We start from the raw sequence: 11101 nt of genomic DNA on the forward strand, positions 1-11101 counted from the left end.
TCCTCCTAAATTCAGCATCATTTAAAGAAAATTTAATATATTTTCCATCCAATTGATTGCCATTTAAAAAAAATAGTATATTTTCCATCTAATTGAGGTGGAAAAAGAATCATGTATCAGACTCGTGATTTTCACATGTACATGGCATTATTTGAAATTCTCAGCCAGAAGGACCAGATGCCTTCAGAAACCTACCATGATGTAAGTATTTCCTAAGTATCTATTTCCAAATTCTTTTTACTTCCACCGTTTGAACCAAATGTCGTCTCGATGTTTGTCAAGCTATTGTTGCTCTTTGAGAGTCATGATGATCTTCTCAAGGAATTGATGCGATTCAAACCTCATAATTTCGAAGGAACGATTAGCCAACACAATTATTCCAGAATGTCTCTTAGGTGACAGGCACGACGATTAAGCAAAATAATTCTTCCATTCTTCATCTAGAACAAAATAACTTACAACTAACATCACACGCACGGCGATTAAGCACTGACAAGCTTTGCGGCACGATGGCAAACTCATAGGTGACAGGCTCACAAACAGGCTACAAGCTCACGAGTGGCAGGTTCATGAGCAAGCCGTCAACTCATGAGTTGTGGGCTCGTAAGTAGCCACAAGCTCACAGGTGGTCGATGGACTCAAGGGTGGCAATAGAGGACGACGAACTTGAGAGGAGGTTGGTAAAGGACATTTTGATTTTGGGTAAGTTATTCACAGTTGAGAGGAGACATAGTGTCTTTCTGTCCAATTTTGAAGTTGAGAGGAGGGAAGGGCTTTCTATCCAATTTTGAACGGATCAAATTTTGACCAAAAATCAATCCACAGTTGAGAGGAAGAATTGTGTTGGCTAATCGTTCCTTCGAAATTATGAGGTTTGAATCGCATCAATTCCTTGAGAAGATCATCATGACTCTCCAAGAGCAACAATAGCTTGACAAATATCGAGACGACATTTGGTTCAAACGATGGAAGTAAAAAGAATTTGGAAATAGATACTTAGGAAATACTTACATCATGGTAGGTTTCTGAAGGCATCTGGTCCTTCTGGCTAAGAATTTCAAACAATGCCATGTACATGTGAAAATCACGAGCCTAATACAAACACCGATTATAAGCAAATTATGACACATGAAATGGCTGGCTACTAAACCATTGGCCGAATGTCTACTATGCATTCATCTTCACAGTGATGCAACGTAGCGTGTTGTAGAGCAGATCGAGGTCTACAAGCGGTCAATCTAGAAGCCACATCCCCAGCCAACCTCCTTCATGATTTTCGGACAAGATCATATTGGCGCCCTCTGTGGCAATATAGATTGTATCCGAAACGCGAAGATGGAGGACACTAGACGACTCACGGCGATGACATTGATGAAGGAGGAATTGGATATGTTGATATAAGCTCGAGCAGTAAAAATGGTGGAGCAACAACAACAATAGACGCTGGCCAAGCGCTAGGTACACGAGCCCGCGACATCCGCAGTGGGTCCGTAAGCTGGATACAAAGATCGAGCAGAACATGTATCCGTTCGAGGGCAGAATATGAAGCCTATGCACATACGGGACGCACCCAATGCACCGATCCTTTCATTGTGCATTGTTCTAGACTTCATCGGATGAACAATACCGAGTAGACAGGGAACTAGGATCATCATCGGACGACACGCCCATTTGGGATGCACGAAAGGGAAACACCAAGAAATGATGATTCGCCCGAATGAATCAATCGATAGTTCTCTGAGGATCCTGAATGACCTCTTGCCCCGACATTACACACCACCGACGATAAGGGAATACAATGAAACTACCGATCTGGATGACCACCTAGCTAAGTTCAATAACACGACCACACTCTATCGGTACACCGACAGAGTGAAGTGCAGGGTCTTCTTCACCACCCTTTTTGGATTAGTGTAAATATGAATTTAACTGGGTTTATAACTTTGAAAATATTAAAAATCAAACATATATACAAGATGCAAACTAATTTGTAAATTAGCATCACTCTAAATATATAGCAAACTTTAACAACTAGATATTTTGATAATAATCAAAACTATAATACCAAAACAATTTAATTAGAGAGTATGGTACAAAAGCATTTTTAAAAAATGTAGCAAATTATAAAGTGTAAAATGGAATTTCTCTATTACATAAATATATCTGTAGTAGTTTACTTACCTAATTCAATTATAAAATATTAAATAATAAACTAAATTAATCATTAATAAAAATATTAATAATTGATTTAGAAAATCAGAAAGTAAATGGAAGTTCATTATCCTAACTCGTAAGGTAAAGATTTGTCTGGGCTCCTCGATTCACTTTTGAGAGTCCAAGCGCGTTTGAATATGTGAGGATCGTCTAGAACTATATAAAATAAGGATGTACAAGATAAGTATATATATAACATTGAGCTCGTTGTAGATATATACTTATGCTTTGTCTATGAACAAGAGAGGAGGTAAAAACTTCTGTGAAAAGGAAAGAGAAAGAGGGGAAAAAAATATTAACCAACTAATTTAAACTATCTAAGAATATTTCTATATTTTAAATCTGTTACAATTATTTAATACCACTCAAAAACTGTAAATACTAATTCAAAGCGTCTGATCTGAAATGGTGAAACAGGAGTCATGATCAATACTCGTGTTTTCACCAATTTAGGTTACGTTGTTCGATGATAAGGTGTAATTTGAACAAATTATTTTTAGTCCCGTATTTTTTTTTTCAATTTTGATTCTTATCTATAAATTCACATTCTAAATATATTAATTTACATTTTTTCCAATTTTAATTATGTTATCTATAAATTTACACCCTTAGTATATCTTGTATTTTTTTCAGTGTTGGTCATGTATCTATAAATTTATATTTTTAATCTCGTAACTTATATATTTTTTTTCCTAATTTCAATTCTTTTTTTTTTTTTTTGCCTGAAATTCAAATTAACTGGCCTAGTGGGTGACAGGGATATACACATGGAATCTAAATGACAACCCCCATTCTTCTCTAATGTAAGCAAAAAAAATGTCTAAATTCATTTTTCATGTCAGTATCGTCATCCCTAGTTACACAATTACTAGTGGTCAATTTGAATACTGGATAAAAAAAAAGAGATTAAAATTAAAAAAATACAAGTTACAATACTAAAAATGTGAATTTATAGATAACAAGACTAAAATTAGAAAATAAATATAAGTTAATGTAATAAGAATATGAATTTATAAATAACATAAGTATAATTAGAAAAAAATATAAGTTAATATACTAAAAATATGAATTCATAGATAACATAACAGGATCAAAATTGAAAAAAATGTAACTTATTAGACTAAAAATCTAATTTTCTCGTGTTATTTAAGGGTTGCAAATCTATTCAATTAAGTTGATATGTGTGCGCACATTTTAATCGAGCATCAATTGTTAAGAATAATTAATTGAATAGTTAATATGATGTGTTTTTTGTGATGTTAATTAAAACCGCCCCTGGTTATGGTTTAATGAAACTTATGTGGCATAACAAGTGAAATGTTTGTTCTTAGCGCCCTATCGATTCATCCTAGCACCAACATGGAAGAGGTAAATTATTATAATTGAGAAGACAAGTGGATGGAAAGTGAGTTAGACGTGTGAGTTATACAATCCCAAAATCTCATTAGATAAATAACCATCCATATACCACTTCAGTTATGTCCGTGGAAGTTTAATGAAATTTATGATGGTAAAAGGCGAATATGTTCGCCCTCAGCGTTCCCGTCAATTCGTCCCAGGACCAACACAAGTTTAATGAAACTTATGACACTATTACTGACGGAGAAGTGAATTTTAACAGGACTTAATTTTTCAGACGTGATTTATGCCGTCCATTCTATTCACAATTACCAACATTTTCTTCGTTGCAATCGTACTCTTCCTTGGAATTTAATTCGGGTCGTCTATGAATTTGTTATTTAATTTGTCAAGGACTTAGCGTCATCATCATAGGACAAGAAAAGTTGTACCTTTGAAAGTTTCCCACAGCGTATAACACCCCCAAAGGCAAGTTGTTGTCAAACGCATTTGATTGTTCCCCTCCCTCTTTGAGACTTTTGTGGAGTTTTTTTGCAAGCTAAGTACTGAGATTCACTCACGCCTTGTCATCAAGCTAGAAAATCCAAGTTTAATTACTAGTGGCCGAGTCATCTTACATTGCATTCGCATTTCTCAGTGATGGCGACGGGAGATTGGAGGTAATTAATTTCCTTTAGTCGACACGGCTTGATATATAAACTATGTAAACACAATCCATTACGTACACGGGTGATGGTAACTAGTAGATTAATTAAGCAATTAATTCCGCATTTTGTCATTAAATGATCCGAAACTTTTAAAGAAAAGTAGGATGTGAAGTAAAGATTTCATATAATAGTGGTGTGGCCATTCCGGTGTTACATTGTGGTCAAACAAATTTAGTTTATGTGGGGTTGAAAAATTGGTTTTGAATAAATGAGGATGAAATTAAAGTTTATCATTTAATATGTGACGTGACTTAATGTGTAGGATTGTGATAGATAAAGGCATAGGTATCCCTTTAGATGATTTAATCTAATTCATTGAATTTAAAATGGAAGGTATTGAAATGAAGAGACATTGTATATCTTGAAAGTAGATGTGATCTAGATTATCTAATTCAACTTGATGAATGATATTTTGATTGAACTAAGAAGTTTTCTAACCCTTCATATAGTCTTTGTCATTTTATTTATTTCAATTTAAAGTAAAGCAAGCATTGCATTCCATACTTATATTTAAGAGTTCGAGAAACTTTTTCGATTCAAAGGTCTTGTGATTTGCATTGCTATTGTTGTAAGATAAAGTCGTCGTATTTTGGGAGATGATTATTGTGTTCCATGAGCACCATGTGCGGGTAAATTCGTCTTTGATCCTGCCCGAAAGCTGGAAGATGACTAGTTGAACACTCCGCTCTAATGTTGACTGGATGGAGACTTCTCGTTGTCCTGCATGTCACAAAAAATGTTAGTGCCGGGCTAGGGAAAGGGTTCCCGGCATTGGTCCTTCGCCGTTTAAGTCAGTGATCGATTTTTGCAGAAGAATAGTGAAAAAATTATAACAATGAGCGTGTAGAAATATGTAGCATTGCATACCTTCGCTGGTGGGTGAAGACCCCATTTTATAATGTCACTGTTATATTTATGCATGAATTATGAAGCACTTCCAAAAAAAGGGCAGATCATAAAGTGATCCTAACACCTTTTCTAAAATGAGTCCGTAAAATCTTTGTGATTGGACAAGCTGGAAGCTTCTAAAGTGTGATTTGCCTGTAAAATATCTTCTGTCCTTTGTGACACAAAAGGTCAAAAAAGCGTAATAGTTTGTTGGGCTGCGAGGCCCACCATAGACTATTTTGACCAACTGATTGAATTATTGATATAGTCCGACCGGCTGTGAATCCTAAGAAATACCTAGTCAATGTTTATGAGTGCGGTCGGTGACTAGGCTTCTTTACTTGAACTGTACGTAACAGGTATTTAGTATGTCCGATCGGACCATACTTCCGATCGGCTGGGGCACTTGGTTGGGATAATTGATACTTGACTTCATACGTCATCGTACTTCATCATTGATTGCGAAATCAGATTTTGAGGTTAGCCCGATCGGAAAGCCCCACCGGGCGAGTCCTTGGTTTAACACTTACAGTCCGTCCGACCTGGAGGTCCGGTCAAGCCTTCTCTTACTCTAAATGATGTTGACAACTCTTTGACTTTGACTTTAACTTCAACATCAACCGACCTCCTAGACTTTAACCCCTCTCAAAGGAGTTCATCTTAAACACCGTATCAATCTTAAAAAAATAGAGTCCAATTCTAATTTCGACTACACGTAAATGGTATTATATAGTCATTCGATCTGTACTCAGATTGTACCACCACCATCAGATTCTACATATGGTTCATAATTATACTTAAAATTTTTTCTTTCTCATTTTCCAATCAACCAAAATTAGTACGAAGCATAAACAACAAGATCTTTTATAAGCTAAATATAGTATTAAAATCGCATTATAAATATGAAGCTAAAGGGAATAACGCTAAACAAGCAGATCCAGGATTCCTTCTCGCATTCTTATGGACAACCTTCACGATCTACAATTACAAACTAAGCCACGCTGAACAGTCAACCCATCATGTTTTCCTCGTGGATGAATATACGTGCATGCCTAGTCTTGGCACCGGCCATCAGTTAGTTAATAAGACACATCGATGATGCCGGTCAAAAATCCAGCTACGTAATTGGTCACACCTCGGGGTGGGAGAGCTCTTTAAGAAAGTATCAGGTTTGACCGAGTGAGAAAGAAGACACAGAGCTACTGCCGCATTAAATTTTTGGCAGTATATGCTCTACGGCTGAGTAATTTCTAAACGTTTTTTGTGTTTTCCTGGAACAAGAGTTTTGTTTTTTATATTCCGTCGTAGATGAAGCGTGTATCGTAATGTTATAGTTTTACACATTAAAGCGACGTAAAGATAGAGACGGAAGAGATACTGTCCCCCTTGTGATTTGGATGCAGGTAGACAGTACTGTTGATGACAATGCGGTTATTGCTAGATCTGGTAAATTCTAGCTATGCGAATTTTAGAAACCAAATAAGAACTTTAGTAACAGAAAATACAAGTATATAGATCTAATTTCAACGATTAACATGGCATAATATAATAAAGTGGATAAACAAATCACAAGAAACCCAATTGATGAAGATCCATTGTCCTTATCATTTAGTGCTGTCTGAGTGATTCCGGTGGAGAAAGATGATGCGAAAGTAATAAGAAGACATTCCAAGAGAATTAAGATGATGACACCGTAAAACCTTCATCATGGGAATAAAGGAAGATGCTAAGATATCCTAAATCATAGGAGACTAATCCTTTTATATAAGGAATATATGATCTATTATCAGCCTATAAATGATAATGTATCAGACTAAAGAGTTATACACATTATCGTACATCCAATATTTCGAAACTCAATAAATTTAAGTTAGATCACTTTAAATACAAGAATCTCCGACTTGGAGTAAATGTGAGTTGTATATGATATATGAGTATAACTTTAATTGATATCAAACTTTATGATTACAAAATACCCGCGGTGATAATATGTCTATTAACTTCATTGATATAGAACTCAAGAGGTCATAACTATTATATATGCTTATATAACAAGACCCAATAGTAATCCTAATACCAATGTCATTAATGACATAGATCAAAGTATAAATGTATAGTATGAAAATTGTATAAAATATGATCAATACGTGTCAATTATAATTAGTCCTGAAGTGATCTAAAAGGGTCTGATCCTATTTGCAAATACTTTATACTAAATTGCAACAATAAATCATGATCCAAGCTTTATGATTTTAAAAGAAATCTATATCATATTTATAAATACCAAATACTAAACAGTAGCAGTAAATCATGATACTTTATTAACATGTCAAACAAACATGTAAATTCTCACTATTTTTTTTGAACTTCAAGTACGTATAATAAATAATCAAAGTACAATATTTATTTTTATAATCATAGAGAAATAAAATAAATATGGATTCCTACTAGATAAATTCTTCTTCCATAAGAAGAACTCTCATATCCAGAATATGCCATGAAACACCTTGGCATCAAGCCCTTGGTAAGTGAATTTGCCAACATGGAATCTGTGTTGATGTGTCCTATTAGATCGACTCTGAACTCTTTTTTTAACTATTAGAAATTTGTTATGCTTGGACGTTGACGAACAGTGGTTGTTCTTGATATAAAATTTTACGGCTTTATTATCATAGTTGATCCTTAATGGACTATCAATGTCATTAACGATTTGAAGCGTTGTGACGAAGTTCTGCAGTTAAATCCTATGATTGGATGCTTCATAGCATGCTATCAACTCTGCCTCCATAGTAAAAGTGACTACTAGTGTCTGCTTGATGTTCTTCCAAGAAATAACCCCTCCAACGAGTATGAAAATATAGCTTAAAATCAGAATCTAAATATCCAATCACCTTTATGAGATCTGACATTTGATATGTGAGCATGTGTTCTTTAGTTTTCTGAAAATACTACATCACTTTTTTTGCAACTTTCCAGTGCGACGGTCCTGGATTACTTACATATCTATCTAACATCCCCACTATAAATACTATATCTAGTCGTGTACAAACCTGTATATACATGAGACTTCCCACAGTTGACGCTTAAGGGAATTGTTCTATGCACTATATTTTAAGTTCAAGCCATGGACAATATTGCAAACTGAATCTATCACCTCTAAATGTAGGTGTGTCACTAGATGCACAATTTTACATGTTATACCTTATAAGTGTTGATCTGCATAGGTCGGTTAGGGGGTGAATAGCCATGAAATCAAAGTTGGAAAAATATCTCTTGCTTTTGAGCTTAGGCAAGGATGCACAATTGATTAAGCACAAATAATTAAAATAAACAATAACATAAAAGAAAATAGACTAAAGAATTTACTTGGATACAACCTACGTGGTTATTAATGCAAAGCAAATGAAAAGCTCTAAAAATCTCCTTCGTTGAAAGCAAAGAAGCCTCTTATACTCTTTGATAGCTCAGAAATTAACTAGAAATTGAACACAGTAGTTGTTAAATTCCTAACTTTAGGGGGCTTTTTCTAGCCTCCTGGGATGATGTTACCATTGGTTGATGTGGCTCAGAGGTCCCTCCAAAGGAATCTAGGGCGCCTCCGATGTGGATAAAGTTTTATCCTCGGTGCAACAGTCGCCAACGTCTCTACCACATTGGAAGGCGCTTTCATGCGGATTGAAGGAGCCTTTATGCCTTAGCTTAAGGCGCCTTCGAGATCTCTCAAGGCACCTTAGCGCCATTTCGTCTGAGGAACCTCCAAAGTCATTGGAGGCACCTTGAGCACTATTCATCCAAACAATCTCTTTCTCGTGCTCGCTTGGGTGATGCTCCGGCTGTCCGAAATTGAGCTCACTCGAACCTAACTTTGACCTTCTCATCGAACAGTCTTCCGCTCCGACTTCTTGTCCCTCAGAAGCACCGCACATATCCTTCTTGCCCATCGGTGTACTCTTCTGCAATACCTCGTCTCTCAGACGCACCAAGTTCGCTTGTGTTCGGGTTTACTTCTTTCTTTCTATTTATCTTTTCCGTTGCGTACTATTTTTGAAAAAGAAAGTCTTTAAAACACGTGATTCACCCCTCCCTCAAGTGTGCATCGATCTTACATATACATTAACATCGCATCCAAATGTTAGCGACCATATTATTTAATGCATCGCAAATGTGTTTGCGATGACATAGTTTTATTTAGTGACGAAAACACATATATTAGCGATAAAAAGTTTCGTCGCTAAATATCTATGTTCTTGTAGTGTTAATTAGATATTAATTTTTTTTTTCGGTAAATTAGAGAAAAATCTACAATCACAACTTTAACTTTGCATGCAGTCCCAAATCATAAAAAACTTTGTTTCCACTCTCTGTGTCCAAAGTTTTATTTGTTTCAACTCCCTCATGCAAATATTATTACCTAATTGCCCCTCAGATTTTTTAGGAACAAAAGATCTAAAAATGAATATAATTCCTCTTAAAGTCAACACTTTACACTAGAATTAAATATATTTCCTATTAAATTGAGTACGAACTTTTTTCCTGCTTTAATATAATTCCCCCTAAATTTATCATCATTTAAAAAAAAATAGTATATTTTCCATCTAATTGAGTACCATTTAGAAAAAAATCTAGTATACTTTCCATCCAATTGAGGTGGAAAAAGAATTGTGCTTAATTTGATAGAAAATATACTAAAATAAGTATAATTCCTCTTAAAGTCAGCACTTTATACTAGAATCGAGTATATTTTCTATCAAAATTGTCTCTCATATTTTTTAGGTATAAATAGTTTAAAAATGAATATAATTCTTGTTAAATTCAGTACTTTAAACTAGAATCGAGTATATTTTCTATTAAATTGAGCATGCTTTTTTTCCTGCTTAATATAATTCCTCCTAAATTCAGCATCATTTAAAGAAAATTTAATATATTTTCCATCCAATTGATTGCCATTTAAAAAAAATAGTATATTTTCCATCTAATTGAGGTGAGAATCAGTGTATGTCAGACTCGTGATTTTCACATGTACATGGCATTATTTGAAATTCTCAGCCAGAAGGACCAGATGCCTTCAGAAACCTACCATGATGTAAGTATTTCCTAAGTATCTATTTCCAAATTCTTTTTACTTCCACCGTTTGAACCAAATGTCGTCTCGATGTTTGTCAAGCTATTGTTGCTCTTTGAGAGTCATGATGATCTTCTCAAGGAATTGATGCGATTCAAACCTCATAATTTCGAAGGAACGATTAGCCAACACAATTATTCCAGAATGTCTCTTAGGTGACAGGCACGACGATTAAGCAAAATAATTCTTCCATTCTTCATCTAGAACAAAATAACTTACAACTAACATCACACGCACGGCGATTAAGCACTGACAAGCTTTGCGGCACGATGGCAAACTCATAGGTGACAGGCTCACAAACAGGCTACAAGCTCACGAGTGGCAGGTTCATGAGCAAGCCGTCAACTCATGAGTTGTGGGCTCGTAAGTAGCCACAAGCTCACAGGTGGTCGATGGACTCAAGGGTGGCAATAGAGGACGACGAACTTGAGAGGAGGTTGGTAAAGGACATTTTGATTTTGGGTAAGTTATTCACAGTTGAGAGGAGACATAGTGTCTTTCTGTCCAATTTTGAAGTTGAGAGGAGGGAAGGGCTTTCTATCCAATTTTGAACGGATCAAATTTTGACCAAAAATCAATCCACAGTTGAGAGGAAGAATTGTGTTGGCTAATCGTTCCTTCGAAATTATGAGGTTTGAATCGCATCAATTCCTTGAGAAGATCATCATGACTCTCCAAGAGCAACAATAGCTTGACAAATATCGAGACGACATTTGGTTCAAACGATGGAAGTAAAAAGAATTTGGAAATAGATACTTAGGAAATACTTACATCATGGTAGGTTTCTGAAGGCATCTGGTCCTTCTGGCTA

This window comes from Zingiber officinale, chromosome 7B (genome assembly GCF_018446385.1).
Source record: "Zingiber officinale cultivar Zhangliang chromosome 7B, Zo_v1.1, whole genome shotgun sequence".
Lineage (NCBI taxonomy): Eukaryota > Viridiplantae > Streptophyta > Magnoliopsida > Zingiberales > Zingiberaceae > Zingiber > Zingiber officinale.